General features: G+C 46.4%; 1 long non-coding RNA gene across 1 annotated transcript in view; it reads left to right on the top strand.

Moving 5' to 3' along the window:
- Positions 1 to 559: 559 nt before the first annotated feature.
- Positions 560 to 18,741, top strand: part of LOC144144410 (uncharacterized) — a 43,965-nt gene continuing 25,783 nt past the window's right edge. Inside the window, exons 1-2 of the long non-coding RNA XR_013317247.1 lie at positions 560 to 606; positions 4,289 to 4,342. This is a non-coding gene — a long non-coding RNA (uncharacterized LOC144144410). The remainder of the gene's footprint in view (positions 607 to 4,288; positions 4,343 to 18,741) is intronic.

Below are 18,741 nucleotides of genomic sequence, written 5' to 3'. Positions count from 1 at the left end.
ACCAAAGACCACGGCTCTGCTGAGGACGGTCGTTTCTTCCTTTCTACACTAGCTCATGATGCTCATTCCCCGTTTCACATGGCGTCTTCGTTTTTTTCTGCAACATCGGGTTCGCAGTGAGGTGCCACGTTTATCAACGCTACGTATGCATGCAACTTAACACCGTAACGTAAAAAATGCGATCTCATGTACGTCCTTCAGACTCACGCCAACTCGTAGCGTTGTCCGCATACACCCTTGCCGCCCATAAATGCCTTCTACGTACGCGACACTGAAACTTGTCTAGTACGACGGATACGAGCTCAGTATCGAAAACTGTCTTTCTACGCGTAAGTGGATTTTCTGAGACGCACCTGCAAGGGGGAAAATGTCGGCTGCTGGCCATTTCCCATGTGCGTTCAATGATCACAGCAACGTATAGCGAGTGCCACGCAATAGCGGGAACCGACACCATTCGGATCAAATGTCTCTCTGGATTAGCCTTTGCTTCGAGGTATAATGACTGCCTCCGCGGCTTAATACAGGTATGATCGCCTAACAGGTGTTTACGCAATCTCGTTTCAGTACACCAGGAGTGTAGAGCCTGGAGACAGTATACGAAGCACTGTAAGTGTACTTCAAGTTTCACCGTAACGCGTCACAATAGCTGGTTCGTGATAGCTCATTAAATAATGTAACCGCGCGCAGGGACAAATGACGAATAAAGTTTTCGCCATTTCTAACCATTCAATTCCTGCCGGTTTGTTTTCGGCAGGAACGAAAAACTGCTCCGCGTTTATCGCGTTTCACAACGATGGCACCGCTTAACCATAGCAATTATGCCATAGAAGCGATACGCCCATGGAAAACCTAATTACGCAGTTATGTGCTCTCCTGTCACTTTAGCTGGTGAAGCAGTTACAGGGATGAGGGGCAGTGCAGTTACGTGATCAGTACGGCTTGGGCCACCGTTCGAAGCATTTCGCAGGGCTGGGGGGATTAGGTTGCCGAAAGCGGTGCAGTCGCTCACTGCATACCTGCGCATGCCTCCCGGTGATCCCGAGATTTGTACCGCCGCGTGTGAGCTCGAGAGTATTATGGCGCTGGGATGACTGCTAACAAGGGAAGGAGACACGAAAATTCCGACGGACTTCGAAAGTGTCATCTGCGAAACAAACAACTGAAGTAGGCGGAAAATGCGGGGGATTATACCGACATTGACGGAACAAAAGGAGGGAGGCGGCGAAGCATCAGTGCAGGCTGGCAGATAAGCTACAAGGAAGGCCGCAACGCAAAATAACGGCCAATCGAAGCGCACCTGATACCAATCATCATCACCAAACAATTCACTCGGATGAAGAGGCAGCATGAATCAGACAATTGTGAAAGAACGCGTGATATTTCTTTCTGCAACCTGTTAACCTGACTTTCTTTATGTTAACCTCAGTTTATATCAACCCGAGCTCCGTCCACTTTCAGCCAGCCTGAGCTTCTTGCTGTATTGAATATACATGGCACTCTGTCCTTTGGGTGTACTGTACGTGTTGCAGTTTGAGTTTGTGTTCTCTTGTGCCCCCACTGCAATATGCCATATTAGCATTGTGGGTACCAAATATTACCAATAAATAAATAAATAAATAAATAAATAAATAAATAAATAAATAAATAAATAAATAAATAAATAAATAAATAAATAAATAAATAAATAAATAAATAAATAAATAAATAAATAAATAAATAAATTTGTTGGTTGGTTGGTTGGTTGTTCGGTTGGTAACACATTTATTGAGATTGAAGTGAAGGGGTAGAAGAAGGGCGTGGTTAGCCTCATATATCGAGGATGCCTTTTGTCCGGTCTGCCTCTAGGTCACGCCTCACCAGGGCGACTTGGCGCTCCGGTGCGGAGCTGGTCAGCTCGGACTCCTACTGCTCAGGGCTTCTTCTCAGTAGTGGGAGTCCGGGCTGGGGAGCTTGAGTGGGAGACGCATGTGGGCCAGTCCCACCCGCCCCCTCACCAGGGGGGGGGGGGGGGGGGAGGGTTGTTGGGGGCGGGAGAAAGGAAGGTGGTACTTGAAGTAACGTACAAAACCGGGCTAGGTAGCACAAATGCATCGTCACAGCGCAAAAATAACGGGACAAAGGGGAGGAAAACACTGGACAAGCGCGGAACAAAAACTAAAGTTTTTTTATTGAAGAGACACAAATATAAAGACTGCGAAAATAAATGAGAGGCCGGGGAGTTTTCTCCTTCTCGGTCTGGTGCAAAAAAAAAGGCATATATATTCCTTCTCGCAAGACGGTGCGTTCAGGTTAGTAGGTCGTTTTTGAAGCAATAAACATTTGTTGTCGAGTGTTCCGTTTGAAAGGGAATTATAGAGTTCGTCGCTGAAACTCAGCGCGCCCTCAAAACGCCAAACAAACACTGAAACTGCTCGTACAGGTTCAGGCATAGAAGGCAGCGCCGACAACGGCGTGATATCGCCGACGGCGGCGGACTGTCATAGGAAACGCGAGAAAATGGACCAGGAACAGCCAATACGACGGACACGGCAGAAATGACGTCATTTCAGCGGTGCGAGCGCCGCATAATGAGGGGAAATGATGAAAGGCGGTTGGTTTTTTCGCGTCTTTCACAGCAATTTGCGTGCTTGACGTGTACGTGTAATATTTGGCTGAGATATTCCTGGCACTGTAATCTAAACGTCGCGCAGGTTTATTTGTACTGCTCAAACCATGTTGCAGGGCCACTTTATGGCGAATTTTGGACAACAGGAACAAATTTCTATGGTCCCTTCGAGCTCGTCTTATGTTTGCTGTATTTGGGTAATGGTGAAGCGGTAGGAATTAATACTCCAGGAGTGTTGTAAGCTGGTCTGGTGGTTTCATGGCGGGTAACAGCGCGAAAACCGGACGAAAACACAAAAAAGGAGAGCCACAAACAAGCGCTGACTTTCAACTGACTTTATTGAAAAAAAAAACACAAAAATATGTGGAATCCCTACAGAGCATGCGCGAAAAGAAAAGAGTGAGGAAGAAACACCCTGGCTGCTGACACCGGCGGTACAGAATATAATGTGCGACTAGGAGAACATTACAATTCAATCGAAGGGGCTACAAGATCCCACTTGTCGGCACATTCTTCAATTTTGTTCTCTAAATATGGCGTATTCAGTTGGACCCTCCGGTCCTCTGGCTCGGAGTCGCCAGATTCGAAGCCAGCGCGGGAAGCCACCGGGAAAAACCGCGGCGTTTTGTGTCACATGACCCGTCCTCCCGGCCACATAGCGCCACGCTCTCACTCACTTCCAAGTCAGAGCGGTCGGGAGCGCCGCGAGCCTGAGGCTGTCGCTCCGAAAGAACCAACCGAAGGTAGTTCGAGCGCTCGAATTCTACCAACCGAAGGCGCGGCCGCTTTTCAGAGCATTCCAGAGCGCTTGTAAACGGCCAAACGAATACGCCAATAAAAACCAGACGGCCAGGGAGCCGGTCGAGGCAGCGCACATTGTTAAACGGCAGACGGATTGTTTTAGTCAGCCTTCTGTTGTTTTGCATGAAGAAGAGATTTCTTATCGGGCACAGGTTTGAATGTAAATTTTCTATTCTGTACCGTCGGTGTCAGCAGCTAGGGTTTTTCTTCCTCCCTCTTTTCTTTTCGCGCATGCTCTGTGAGGATTCGACACATGTGTATATTTGTGTTTATTTTTTTCGAATAAAGTCAGTTGAAAGTCAGCGCTTGTTTGTGTCTCTCCCTTTTCGTGTTTTCGTCCAGTTTTCGCGCTGTTACCCGCCCTGGAATGAATACTCCTTCGTCGTCTCTCAGTCGCTGTTTGATTGCTAGCGCCGCAGAGAGTACGATTCATCTTTTTTACCTTTGACATTCAAAATGAAAGCATTAGTGCAATCTTGCTAAAAATGCTACTATAGGTTTCTTTTCAGTAAATATATTTGACGTATATTCAGGCACTAGCTTGGTGTGGCCTTTCGGCGTTCGGGAAAGCTCTATACCCCTTTGTTCCTTCCAATGTTGTGTTGATTTTTTTTAGTTCTTGCTATCATTATTGCCTTATTAAACATCAGGTTTGGAATCTAAAGAAATTTAATGTTCATATGATTCAAAGTGGTAACACAATACGAATTTTTTTCGTGTTCCGCACCGCCCTTATACAAGCTTACCACAATTTCTCACAGCGAGATGAGGTAATTTCGGAAGAAATATTTAAGTTCTTCCGATGACGTTTTCAGCAATGGTAACTTCTATTAAGTCCCGGAAGTTTACAAAACATGGTGTTTTGTCTCTTGTTATTTCCAGATTACTCATTTTATACTTTTATTGGGGCTTACAACCCTTGCTACTATTTACAAGGTAAGTAATGCGGTCTATTCCATTGAATTACATTTCATCGGTGAGTTTTATTTCTAATGCGTCATCTAACTTGATAAAAAAATTTTCAACGCGTAACTTACCAGCAATACAGTTTATTTCCATGGAATTATATTTCATCGGTGAACTTTATATCTGTTCGGTCGTCTGAGTTCGTAAAAATTTATTCCAGGAAAACAGTAAAATACAAACTATTGGGACACCCAAGCACTATTTGGGATGTAGTAAAGCAAAAGTGTTAATGTATGGTTTAAAAACGGATATTTCGGTTCTCGGGGCACCGCCATAGGTCTCGAGATCTCTCATGACTGCTGCGACTCTGGGTTGGGGCAGAGTAGTAAGTTCCAAAAATCCCGTGTTCTTGTATAATTACCGTGATGCTTTCCACTCTGCGTCTTTTTCTTCTTGAGTTACTACAACTGTGAGCTCTGGCCATTCGCGCTAGTTAAGCCTATATTGAAGGCTTAATTGATTTAACTTTGATCCTTACCGCGTGCGTAAAGCTGCGCGTACTATTAAAGACGTCACTGTTTGAACGGAAACTCGAGGCCTAAAGTCCCGCCGGCACATACGCTCGTTCACATTCGCCGATGACAGAGGTTTTAGCGGCACGTTACCTTGCTACTCGCCGAACTGCTATTTCTGTCACTGGCATGCTCCAGCACCTGTGTACATGCCTTGAACACCTGTCTAATCAGGGCTAGAAGTAAATCAGAGGGCGGTGGGTCGATTGGCATTAGGAGCACACAGTAAAACAACAAATGGGGCAGTGCAGGGAGATATCGGATGTGCCTCCTTTGAAGTGAGAGAAGCACAGAGCAAAATATGTTTTGAAGAACGACATAGAAGTATTGATGACCAGAGATTGGCGGCCAAAGTGTTACGGTATCTTTACATGAAAAGCGTGGACACACAATGGAGGAAAAGAACCAGAAGGCTCAGGACAAAGTATGAGAAACCTGGAAGTGCAGGGGAAACGACCGAGGCAATAAAAAATGAAGTGAAAGACACAGACAACGACCTGGAAAAAGAGGATGGATGCGAAGAAGTCCTTAGATATCTACAGGATCTGGAAGCAGGAGATCACAAGGGAAAAAATTATTCGATAATACCAAAAAGAGTGCATTGCTTTTTGAAGCCCGAGCGGGTTGCTTGCGGACAAAAACGCTTATCCGCGAGCCGGTACAGGAAGAACTATGCGCAGGCTGCGGAAATGAGCCAGAAACCATGCGACATATTGTAACGGAGTGCAAAAGTATCCGTCCAGTCCTCAGTGAGGGAGCCATCCAGCTTCCGGAGGCCCTTGGCTTTAAGGTTAGCGGAAAAGTGAGTTGGACAGCAGTAGAGGTTAGTAAAAGAAGGTTAGAATGTTGGTGGGAAAAGAGCAGAGAATAATCTGGGAAGAAATGCGGACAAACAAGTCAGACTAGCACAAAAATTCCATAAAGGTGTTTTCCTTATTTTCTTTTATATTTCTTATTTATTTATTTTTGAATTTTCTTGCCGAGGTGATTGTACAGTGGCGCAACGACTAACGCCGCTGTGCAACGCCACCTCGTTACAAAGGGGAAGCCGCTAAGCATCATCATCATCATCAGGCGGCCTCGCAGAACCGGTTCCCAGAATGACGCCCGGAGGGCGCAGGGGTCTAACAGAGTCGAGTTCCTCTTCCACCATCTAGAGGAGCGAGCCTCCCGCCGCTCGCTGACGTCTATACTTGGGAACAAGTTAAAGGGACACTGAAGTGAATTTGTCAAGCTCCCGTTTTTGCTTGCACTGCGTAGACTGGCTCAAATTAGCACACTTTTCATCGTTTATCAGGTTGACAAATTGGTAATTATTTTACAGAGCGCGAAATAAGAAAAACTGCCATGCGCGGTTGGCGCCGCCGCACCAACTAAGCTGTGACGTTGGGAGGAGGGGGCACCGTGATTGGACAATGCCCAAGGTTAGCAATCAAACAAGTTTCGGTTTCGGTTTCGGTTCTGTAAAACAACATGTTTGACATCCGATGGCGTCGTTGGATGGGCATTCTCAATATCCCAGTAATCGTAGTACCGCGCTTCTGCCATGTTGTCGGCTGTAAAATGCATAAGATAAGCCTCCCAGGACGGCTTGGAATCGTAGCATTCACTAGCTAAGGCCTACGCAGTGCATGAACGCCCTCCGCGTCCCCGCAGACGCTCAAATACATGCGCTTTTCCCCCATATTTGGAGCTTTCATCACTCATGCCTGTATCGTAAAAAGCGTGTTCGCACCAGGCCAAGGGTCTGTTGATTCTGGCCTGTGTCCGCTGCCCGCAAGCAGTCGGTGCTTATGGCAACAGCACGCCAACGAGCACTCGCTAGCGCGCCAGTGCCAGCCTGCGCGAGTTCTGTGGACTAGTTCGTGGAGCAATAAACGTTGCGGCCCAGAAAAAGATGAACTCAGTACAGAAAACATCGGCGGAAAACGAAAAAGTTAACTTATAAAAAAAAATAACCATGTACCCGCGAGGATTCGAACCTGCGACTGGCAAAACACTTGCGATGACATAGCACGTAGACGCTTGAAAAGGGTTTGTTCGTGCCCTGGGGAGCAGACTGCTGGCTATGCAAGAAGCCGGAAACTGTTGAACATGTATTTTTGGACTGTTGGGATGCGGTGTTTTTGTGGGATGTACTTCAGAGAACTTTGAAAAAGGAACTCCCCTTGGATCCTCATGGCATACGGTTTCTGGCAGTTGAGAACGATAATGGAGTGCCTTACGACCTATTGATGTTGCTGGTCCTCCACGGAATATGGAGGTCTCGATTGGCAGCTCGTTACTCGGACGTTGATGGACGGCCCGCGAGGCAGTATTTCTGTGAAAGCGTTCGTCGCATTGTAGAAATGTGGAAGGGTCAACCTTGTACACCCGAGTGGCTGCAGGAAGTAGAGAAAGTGTTGTCTATGCCCCGTTTTTAGACATAACACGCTGGCTTAGGCAAAGCTAGCGTTTGTTATCTGTAGCACGTTTTTGTGATGTCTGAAACCCGTAATAAAGAAAAAAAAAAATAGGCCACACGCGGGGGCTGCCCGACGATCGAAATATAAGCTGTATAATGTATAACCAGTTTACACTTTTATTTAGTTTTTGTATTTCAAGCAGCTTAGGTGACTATTTGTTGTATTGCGCTCGTACAGTAAGCGTCCCCCGAGTTTCCACAATAGCTCACGTCTAGGAATTGCATTTCGTAGACGGAAAAGCGTTCGCAGATGCGTAGTCGTGCTGCTGACCGCTGTGCGTGTTCGCCCAGCGCAAAAAAGTGCTTCCCGCACCCTAGGTTTACGCTGTACGGTAAAAATATCAGTTGATTTTATTTCCTTAGTACCTATATTGACTTCGCTGGCTTTTCTCCCGCCTTCAAGAGGCCTGATATTTTCCTACTGGCGTACCAGTCAGCGAAGCGTCGCATGTGCGCTTGTGCAGCGCTTGTGTGAAGCGACCTTGACTTGGCACTAGGTACAGTGTACAAACTAACGAAGTAAAGAAAGGCACATTCTTCCATTCCCAAGCGTGTTGTGGCTTAGTTTCAACTGATCGAGCGAATTGCGACGACCCGTCGGCGGCCGGCGGACTAAATTAACGTTGGGCCGACTGACTCGGTCGCGGAAGGTCGGTGAGCCGTGCAGTAGCGCAGCCAATTGCCAGCTCCTCTCCTGCTGACGTCACACGAAAACGCCACAGAAAATGGGCGAGAGTGCAGAGAGGAGGACAGCATTTTCGAATTGATTTTTCTACTAAATAAATTCGCGTAAACGGGCTCAGAGTGGTCGAAACAGGGCCTAGGGACTCCGGACTACAATTTGCGCTCATAATTCCGCATTGTTTACAAATCACTTCAGTGTCCCTTTAAGAACCGCAATAGTTCATATACGGTATCACTCCGCCTAAGCGACGGACCCGGATGTCAACGGGCGCGCGCGTTTTGCACGGAGATGCTATGAACGCGTGAGATCGTCTGCCTTTCCTCGCGTAGTTTGTTAGGTTTTTAGGTACATATAGAGCGTATTCACATACATACAGGCAACCATGCGTGCGCCGCCATATCTGTGGCCAAGCGTCTGTTGCTAGGCGACGTGTGCGCACGGCCCGCAGATCAGGCCCTCCTCTTCTCCTCCGTGCCTTCATGGCGGCCAGGCAGGTCGCGGTCCGCGATATGAGCTTGTGTTTTCGTGCAAGGCGTGTGCGTGTGGCTTGATAGTCTGTTGCACCGCGATAGCGTTGGTTACGCGAAAATTCATGGTTCCGCTCATGAGTGTGACAACCTTATCTGCAATTCAACCCCAGCCTCTGCGCACACCTACGAGCGAGTGCGAGCCGGTCGGGGCGCAAAGGTTGCATCGTTAGCGCATTGGTCGTTTGTCAGCATGAACTGCATCATTTCCAAACTGATGCCCACTGAACGCAAAGTAATAACTCGACGCTAAGTACTGTTGAGTACAGTGCGATCTACCTATCGCCAGACGCGTATCAAGTCGCCGCCGCAGATCAGCTGATGGCCAGCCGCCGCGCTCTAATGTCACAGGTGAGTTGTTTTGCTGAGTGTGAAACATTTAGCGCACGAGAAACCCAGTGCCAATGTGTCGCCCGTGCCATCTTGACGGAAGCCGTTTTTAGGGCTGCTTTTTTGATAATAACTCGAACATAAGCAGCAACGTGTTTTCTTCTTGTTTTTTCTCGTGCGGTGATTGGATCGCATGCAGCGATCAATTACATGAAGCCCTGTGTTTCGATTGTCCTTGGGTGGAGTGAGGAAACCGGCGAGCATCAGTTAAAGTTCAAAACCTCGGGTACTTCTATCCTGCGCACTTTTGAGGCCGATATATCTTTTAAAGAAATTGCTGTTCGATCACGCCGTCCGGAAACGAACGTCGTCTCAAGCTGTTGTTTTGGGCCAGCAGCGCTTAGCGAAATTTACTATTATGTGTTTTTAGGGGCAGCAGAACTGCCATTTCAGTCTCCGTACAAAACTTGTAGCCCCTGCTTGGTTTAGAAAAACTAATTGTGCACATAATGGAAGTAATTGTGCCTTTCTGCTTCACCCCGAACTTTAGCCCGTTTTTTTTCTTTCTCTTTCATTGCAGGCGTATGCAGCTGCTAGAAAAAATATACGGCGCCCTCACAGAGCTGGTGTGCGTCCTGCGGGGCAAGCCTCAAGAGTGCCGTTTTTTGCGGCATCCGTGAGCAGCAGCAGGTTTAAATACAGTGATGGTGTTTAGCACACTTCGAAACTGATCTACAGAAATATTCAGAAATAAATAGCGAGGTCGACTGGTACCCTTTTATGTGCATTTAGGTGCCTTTCCAGCTACTGCTATTTGAATTTACAATGTCTGTGGAAAATGAAAAAAAAAACACATTTTCGTCATGCTCTTCTTGTGCTAGAATATATAAAAAAAACATTTGTCATACTCTTCATGTGCTAGAATATTTTTTGCAAGACGTGGTTTCTGGCCAGGAAATGATAACTCCTGGCTATCGCCTTCATTTTGGCTAATTCAACTGTTATGAAATGGTGATCTGTACAGTGAGCACAAGGACTTCATTGAATTATCGGGTCACATTTTGTCACACTGCGAAAAGTTACGCTTGTGTTCCACTTTTTGGGAAGTGCGTTCATTGCTTAGAAAAGGAAAAGTTCACACATGAATTGATAGGCGTACTTAAAATTGAATGTTTAATAATGTGTGCATTAGAGACCCTTCAGTTGCACTCCCCAAAAAAAGAAATCGTGTATCAAAACCTTGCTATGTAGCAGGGAAGGGGCGAGATGACGTGTTGGTTTCGATGTGCTTTTAGCCTTTTCATTGGTTGTAATTGCATTGGTATGTTTATTCCTTGAATAAACAATCAGTCACAGTTCAGTGCTTTGTCCTGCCTTTGTTCATATTGCTTTGTAAGACCCACTTTTCATTATGCAATACCAACTAGCTTACCAACCCATGTTCTTTGTGCACCACCAAAGCTTAACATTGGTGTTTCCGGGCATCAGCAGCAAGGCTTAAATTAACTTGTCTTACTTACACCTAGGGTAACTGCTAACAGCAGCTTGGGACACTATTAAAAATGGCATGATGAGAACATGTCTATCAAGAAACATTTTATTACACATCAATAAAACACCACCCAACCAACAGTTCACAATGTAATTACCCATCAGTTAAATATTAGTGATAGTTTGCAGTAGGTCACAGGAGCACCGATGCAGTCTGCCGATTCTCTTTTGTTGTCACTTCTGCACTACTACTTGGAGCTAAACAGAGACAACGAGCCTTGCTGGGGTAAAAAAAAAATTACACCCATCTCCCCGAAGGGAACCATGAGTAGGATGCGGAGTGTCATGGGGGTTCCATTTGCGTTTCCGTTATGTTTAATTGCGTCAGCGCACCCGTTGACGGGACTGTTGCTTCCATCCTACTTCATCTGAAGAAGCTCGGAGTCAAGCGAAGCAAGCGCAGCACTGAACGGGCGCTCTGCTAGTTCCCCTTTATATTCACAGCTGTAGGAGAGGAGACTACGAGAGAGAAGTTTGAAGTTTATTAGGAAGATTGCATATAATACAGTACATACATTGGTAAAGAATACAGAAAGAGGTCCCATAGTTTATCACTGTGGGGGGGCCTCTTGTTAAAAAATACATAAAAAAACGGTAAAACAAGAGCAGTCAGAAGAGATAAGCAGAAATATAATGTAGATTTATACACAAACCAAATGGACACGGTATAACGGTATAATGAACAATTGCGATGATCGTTCATTACTCATTAGGCCAAAATATCAGAGCGGAGGTAAAAAAAAAATGACGCTTCACTGGACATCAACAGTGTCGAAATATAGAACAAAACAGTTTAATTGTGGCAAAACAGCCTAGGCTGATTTGTTCAGCCTTCATAAAGAAAACAGAGCATGAAAGCAGAATTATTGTAAAATAATATTACACAATAAATGCATTACGGGGATCAATCAGGCAACATGCTTTCACTGGGATGGATTAAAAAAAAATTGCAACACAGAAATCAACGTCAGTGAACTGGAGACATACATTTTCCCGGAATATATATGCTTTCCTTGGATTTATAGGGTGAGAGTGAATGAAAGACTATGAAGGAAGAGCCGCGCATGCGCGTGAGAGAGCTGAAGCGAACGGAGGAGGAGCGCGCGCAGACGGTAGGAGAGGAGAGGAGAGTACGCAGCTGTTTGGAAAGGAGGAGAGGAGCGCATGCACAGATGGTGTGCGGACGGTCGCCACCGGTCAACAAGTGACATACCCCCGAGCATAAGACACTCCGCATCTAGAACACGGAAACACCATTTTTTCCCATTCCATTCGGTTTTTGTGTGTAGGTGCTTCCACTTGTAACCTTCCATTCTTTGTGTTACGATTGATACACATAGCCATGCCCTATTGTGCACAGTTAATCTAAAGCAAGGGTGTGAAACACCCGGGCCACATGTGGCCTGCAGACCTTTTGATTTTTTTTTACCTTTTGATGTATTAAAGGATCACCGTAAAACAAATATCAGTGCCTATATTTTAGTCATCCTGGAGATCAGTACTGATATGTTTCTCGAATGGTGACACCAAATTCCATACAGAAATGACCAAGCATATTTACAATGTGTGGGAAAGGACTTGTTTCGTTTGAACGGCAGCATTAGGTGACAATTTGTTACACCCCCCTCCCCCCTGCCTTTCTTGCATTGCAACCTTCCCACGTGGGACTGAACTTCTTGACTGTGGCTTGCTTGCTCACTGATGTGAGTTGAGACCCCTCATGTCACTAACTAAGATGCACAATTTTTTTTGCACAAAACATTAACAACTCTTAAAAACTTGCATACTACGACGACAATCATCAATGTCAGCTTGGACAAAAAAGGGAAAGAAATACTGACATTGGGCAGCATTACAAACACCCTGTATTTTTTGTGAAGACACAGAACTAAGCTGAAGAATGTTTACTAGAGGAGCAGCAGCAGCATAAAATGGACAGTGGTGTAACAACTGACAAAAAATAACCTACCTAAACCATTGGAATCAAAATCACGAGCGTAACAGTTCAAAATTGGGCTTGATGTCTTCATCTAGACTCCCATTGCTTTAGGCTCGCAATGGGTGCTGCCATTCACTGCGTGGAATAGCATTTCACATTATGGAAAATTCGGAGGGCTTATTTTACACATTACGGCACATCAAAACTTTCACCGCCAAGAAATTAGGTAAATCGTCGGTCAACAGGAAACAGCTTTTCATGTCTACAGGAGCAAAATCCTCATAATGTTCTGTTTGAACAGAAGAGTGCATTCATACAGATGACCAGGGCTAAAATCTTCATGACAGAACATAACTGCAAATCACACAATGAAAACCAAACCTCTGTGCATTTAGATACTACAGCGAAACAAAAAATTGCATCAATAAGTCAATCATCAGGAATTGCACTACCTGGTACAGTAGCCTGTGCATTGTGCTGTTATGCCCATCGCTGGGTAGTCCCTAAATCATACTTCCAATAAATACACATGGTTTGCGGCGATTTTAGATGCCCATCACACAACATTTTTTGCACACCCATTACACACCACACTAACCATGCGTTGCATCCTGGCTGTCTTAATGGTCATGTTCGCCTTCTAACCAGTGGCATTGGATGCCTGCTGCTCTTTTCACTGTTGCCCAGTATTGGCATTTCATTGCGGCCATTCCCATTCCATCCTCTTCTGTGTGGCTAAGGTGTTGTGCTGCTGGGCCCAAGGACATTGCAGGTTCGATTCCCAGCCACTTTTCTGACAGAGGCGAAATGCAAAAACGCCCGTGTCTGCGAGATTTCGGCGCACGTTAAAGACCCCCCCCTTCTTGCCCCAGGTGGCCAAAATTAATCCGGAGCCTTCCACTACGGCGTGCCTCACCCACCTATTTCCCACACAATAAGGGAAACTGCTAGACATTGTTGTCTCAGCCAAACTGATGCACACGGCTTGCTGGAAAATGCCTATTCGAATGGCACAACTGACTGGCTCAGATTTGCTAGAGCTGCGCAGACAGCTACAATTTTGTCTAGCTGGGTGAGCCTCTCGTTGTGCTTCACAGTCACAAGATCAATTGGAATAGTGCTTGACAGGATTCAGTATCGTCCTCTAAGTAGCCCAATCACCCGTTCTACATGAATGCGGACATTAGCCAATTTTCGAGTTTTTTGGACGTCCCAAGCCGATAACTGCGATTTCCCCCTAGTGAAAGCCGGCATTTCTAGCTTGGCTGAGTGGATGCCAACAGCATCACCTATTGTGAATCCTCTGTCAGCCAACACTGTGTCACCTGGTACAAGGTTATTAAGATGCCGCAAGACTCGGTAAGGCGCTTGTCGCTGGTCCGACCACCCCAACCCTCGGAAATGAAAATGACTGCACCTCGTGCTTTGCAGCGCAACGCCTTAGCCACTGAGACACCGCGGCGGGTTATATTTGCAGCATTGGTAAAACCATTTTGAAATACTGCAACTTGCCAAGGAATTTAGTCCTGTCAGTTTTACCTTGCAATCTGATTATACTCACATTTTTTGCAGTTTGTTTTTAGTTGTAAATTAAGTGTATCAAGTCATTTTTTTTGCGTGTTTGCCATTCAGCGGAAGACTGCACTTACTGGGCACGTCTGGTATTGATGGTCATTTGTACTCAACACATCCTGTATTTACAGATTTCTTTTCTGACTCCAACAACTGCATCGGTGAAGCAATTTTGTAAGCCTGCAGCTCGTCGTCTTGTTCAGTTGTTATTAACGTGCTATGTTAGAGAAATCACATCAATCTCAATTATCTTTTTAGTTTAAGAGTGTGGCATTACTTTGTGTATTTACCAGAAAACTATTACCTGTCTGTATAATGCCTTTAAATCCCTATTTCTTTGAACTGTTTCAACACTTTTCTGTGTATGATACTGTCCAGTTGCTGTGATTTTTTTAACACGAGGAAAATGCAAATATAATTTTAAGCAGTGACATCACAAATGACATACTGTGTGCTGAATAAACTTTTTCTGTTGTTACCCACTAACCTGTTGCCTACTAACAGCTTTGCATAAAGACCTAAAAAAAAATAAGTAGCAGATAGTGAATTTTCACTATTGTAAACGCGATACCCAGGACTCTGCTGGGAAAAACTCGTCATTGTGTACATAGAAGGGAACTTAGTATCTGGCACACAGCATCACTGAAATGCAATTTACATGGCCATCATAGCTAAAACATGCTAAAATTCACACTCACTGCTACATTGTATTTTTTTTTATTCTAAGCATCCCCTTTTATTCATGCCCCTTGCACTTGCGATAGATGCACTTATGGTTGATGCACAAAGATTTGGAGTATTTAACATTCAATACACCTTTTATTAAAATGGGGTAGGAACTAAGAATTGAGCAAATGGGGCAGTAAAAATTGGAACAATTCATATGGTGAAAGGTGTTTGAGGGCCAGAGACAGATGTGATGATAGTTCCAGGGTGCTTACTGCTCCTACCCTTGTTCTACTCTCCCCAAGTAGGAGCTGTGCAGTACGGTCTCCCACTGCTATTAACACTGCAACTTGGTGTGGCTGTGTGAGGACGCTGACATAGCATGTGTGCTAGGCCTGCTCCTTCCTGGCACCTGTGGCACTCTGCAGGGGGGGTGGGGGGACAGCTACTGTTACCTGTCCTGGGTAACAGTAGCTGTAGACAATTAAGCTCCGACACGAATTTGTCTGGAGGTGTCTCCAAACCACAGATTCCTGGGAGGGATACAGGCTCAGGTCAGCTGACAGTGGTTGGGGATATCCGTGTAGGACACTACTCTGTTCCTGCCTGACAGTGAGATGAAGCCACTGTCCAGATTGACGTGCGCTAGGTCGGTGAAGCCGCAAGCGGCGTTGTGTGCGGATTCACTCCTGGCCATGCCAAAGAGGGCAGCGGTCCAGATTAGATCCAGAATTAGCGGTCCAGAACTTGCCGGTTCGTTTTTCGGGGTCGAAGCCAAAAGTTAGAGGTACGGACACCTCTTCGGAGATCTGCCCTCGGGAGAAATTTAGGATTGCAGACTTGGAGGTTTTAATTAACAGCGATGCTGTTGAGCAAATCATTTCTGTATGGTGTCCGCAGCTTTTAAAATACTACGAAAATGCACACCATTCATGCTCGCGTGCCTTGATACGTGTGCATAGTTTGTCGCGGATAGTGGATAGGCCACAGATAGTTGGCATGGCCGAGGAAAGGAAGAGGCCGGTGTGCTTCGACAGGCTCGGCGTGCAAAGCATCTGCTAGAGACGATAAGTCATGCTTACAGGGCGGCACAAGAAAACGTCGACCAAAAGGACGAGGTCACTCTGGCGTTGCTCAACGTAAGGTAATGAAATGCCATCCCGCCGACGTCAACCACGGCACCACGACAATAAAACTCAACTTTGTGTCCGTCAATGATCAAGTCTTGCACGTGAGCACAAGCTTCCCTGAATTTTTTTACTGTTCTGATTTTTGTGAAGGCCACCATTGCCAGTGCAATGGCTGCTGCTTCATACACCACTGGGGTATGAAGCGGGCCAGAGGCAATGGAGTTTCCCTGGTTATTGACTACAGCAACTAATATTACGTCGAGACGAAAATAGTTGGCCGCGTCCCTGTAAACCACGTCCTCACATTTAGCTTAGCGTTTGCGCAGAGCTTGCGCCCTGGCCTATCGTCGCTCGTCGTTGTAATTGGGGTGCGTTTCACGAGAAGAGGGGGAATGAGGATGCAATCTCCGCGTTGTTGGAATAGCTACTTGTAAAGTCGTGCTGCAAGGAAGGTTAATGTCCAATGTGCTTAAAATGCGACTCCTTGTTTGGCTGTTAGCTAAAGCTCATGCTGCCTTAACCTTTGTAGAAAGTGTACGTCTGAAACTGATCATGGTATGCAGAAAAAGAGTTTTCCTCCATGTTCAAGAACCTTTCCCATGCATGGAATGAGAGATAATGGCTGGAGAATTTCAATCGTAAGCTTTTTTTCAGGTTTAGGGATTAAAATATTTTTAGCTCTTTTCCACTGTTTCAGAATGTGGCCTCTATCCCAACACATATTGAGCTAATGAGTGAGGGCTTCCAAAAAGTCATAACCTAGATTACAAGCATTTGTTCCTGATGTCGTTTTGCCTAAAAGCACATTTTGTTTTGTGCAAAGGGCCGTAATGGCAGCCGCGTACCTTGCCCGAAGTAATGTTGAGGAGGGCATTATTCCGGCTCGAGTAGGGGGCAGTACCTTGGCAGCACAGCTTGCAATATGAAGATCCTGAATAACCTTCAGTAGTTCTTTGTCCGTGCTACCAAACTGATAGGGAATGACACTTATGGCGAATTCCATTGGGAGAGCAGGAGCACTCAAAAGCACTCTGAAAGTGCTCTCTCCTGAGCAGGCGTGTTTCAGTGGTCGAACAGAAGTAGGAGCACTGTCATCCAGTGGTAGTGCGAGACCACTTTCGGTGCTCTGAGAGCAGTTGGGAGCAGTTCGATCTGCTCCCGCTTGAAAAGTCGGAGTGAGCACAGTACGATACGAAGGAAGTCACATGACCTTTAACGTCATATCCTGCCCTTTGTGTGTGTGTGTGTGTGTGTGTGTGTGTGTGTGTGTGTGTGTGTGTGTGTGTGTGTGTTTTGCTCCCTTGTATCGAGGAGCGCGTCAGTATCCATCGTGCATTTGCAACTTTGTGGAATGGGCAGCGAGCCCTACGAGCATGCGAATGCTTCACACCGCCACACGTGCTTTGCCCGGCTTTGCTCACACATGCTTTTCCGCAGAGATTGCTGGGATGCCTAAAGGCTGGAATACGTGGAGCGAACTTTCACGACAAAGTTCGCGCGGCGGGAAATCTCTGAGCTACCGTACTTATCCAATTCTAACGCGCCCCAGATTCTAACGCGCACCCGATTTTTCTGACAAAAAAAAACAAAAAACTTGCACCTCCGTTTGTAACGCGCACGGAACTTTATAACCCAGACAAACGAATGCGGGAGAAATGGGCGATTTATTCCCCAAAGTAATTTCGCTCATCTCACTCCTCGTCGCTTTCCGCTGACCAGAACATCTCGTCCTCGGTGCCACCAAGAGCCTTCGCGATGCCACACTTCTGAACGAACATTCAACCATGGTCGATGGGATCGTGGCCCACGCCTCGCACGCCCATCCCGCGAGCTTCTCCAGAGCCGCACGCTTCAGCCAACCGCTCGTTTTGAACGCGTGAGAGCCGCTGCTGCCATTGCTGTTATCAAGCGCGCAAGTGGAACAATTTGACGATTTGTGTGACCGCCGATAGAAAAGTCTAGGCGCATATGGTTCCTGCGTCCGAAAAATCGTTGCTAAAAGCTTTAGCGCCATCTTGACATGGTGATGGCGATGGGTGGGACGAAATTTCTGCTGTTTCGGTTTCGGTTTCGAATCCGATGCTAACGCGCATGTGATTTTTCGGCCTATTTTTCCGGAAAAAGGGCGCGCGTTAGAATCGGGTAATTACGGTACATGGAGCGACGACATGGCGCGTGCCGCCGCGCTGCCGCTGGGCTGCTCTAAATTAAAGCCCCTCCGCCGCGGCCCTGCCCATAGGAGGGGCTTTACTCTCACTGAACTCCATGCCCAGAATCAACGGTGCTGTTCAGTAAACAGACCCAGTGAAGGAGCTTCCCACTTTGGTTGTACATCATTTAACGATTCTGCGTGGGGCGGGGGTGTTTCTTCTACTGAAATATTCGTTCTCAGTTCTCAAAAACGCTAAAGGCTGAAGAGAGAGAGAGAGAGAGAGAGAGAGAGAGAGAGAGAGAGAGAGAGAAAAAAACGAACGGCACCGGGGAGATTCGCATGAACGACTACAAGAACAAGTAGCCGGCAGTTTAGCCTCTACTTCACCCCGAGAGATGGTGCATATGAGCAAAATAGCCTCTGTTACTGGTTTTTGTCGTATTTGAGACGCCCTCGTAGTGATACCGCCTGTTCCTCACTCGCCAATCTTGCAGACAGGCCTCATATTGCTGCTACTGCAAGTAATGTAGCCGGATCTCCCTTATTTAACCTGATAAATGCTATCATGTATGCCCATACAGCCGGCCGGGACCGTGTTTTCCCCTCGTCGTTTTTTCCTCTCCCACCTGCTCTCCGGGTGCGTGCCGCACTCATGGCAGGTGCAGTGGCCCTGCTCCCGCGTGCCCCCAAGTGTTCTGTCACCTACTCCTCACTGCACGATGCCACTGCTCCTGTTCTCTCAATGGAATTCCCCATTAGGTTGCATCAATGTATGGCTTGGCTCTTACAGAGATCGATTAAGCATCAGACGACGTTTCATGTCTTGGGTAGTTGCTGCTCA

Source organism: Haemaphysalis longicornis, unplaced genomic scaffold (genome assembly GCF_048455015.1).
Source record: "Haemaphysalis longicornis isolate Haplotype H1 unplaced genomic scaffold, Haemaphysalis longicornis Haplotype H1 scaffold_7, whole genome shotgun sequence".
In the NCBI taxonomy this organism is placed as follows: domain Eukaryota; kingdom Metazoa; phylum Arthropoda; class Arachnida; order Ixodida; family Ixodidae; genus Haemaphysalis; species Haemaphysalis longicornis.
Note: the sequence above shows the minus strand (reverse complement) of the source record. Positions and strands in the feature narration are given on the sequence as shown.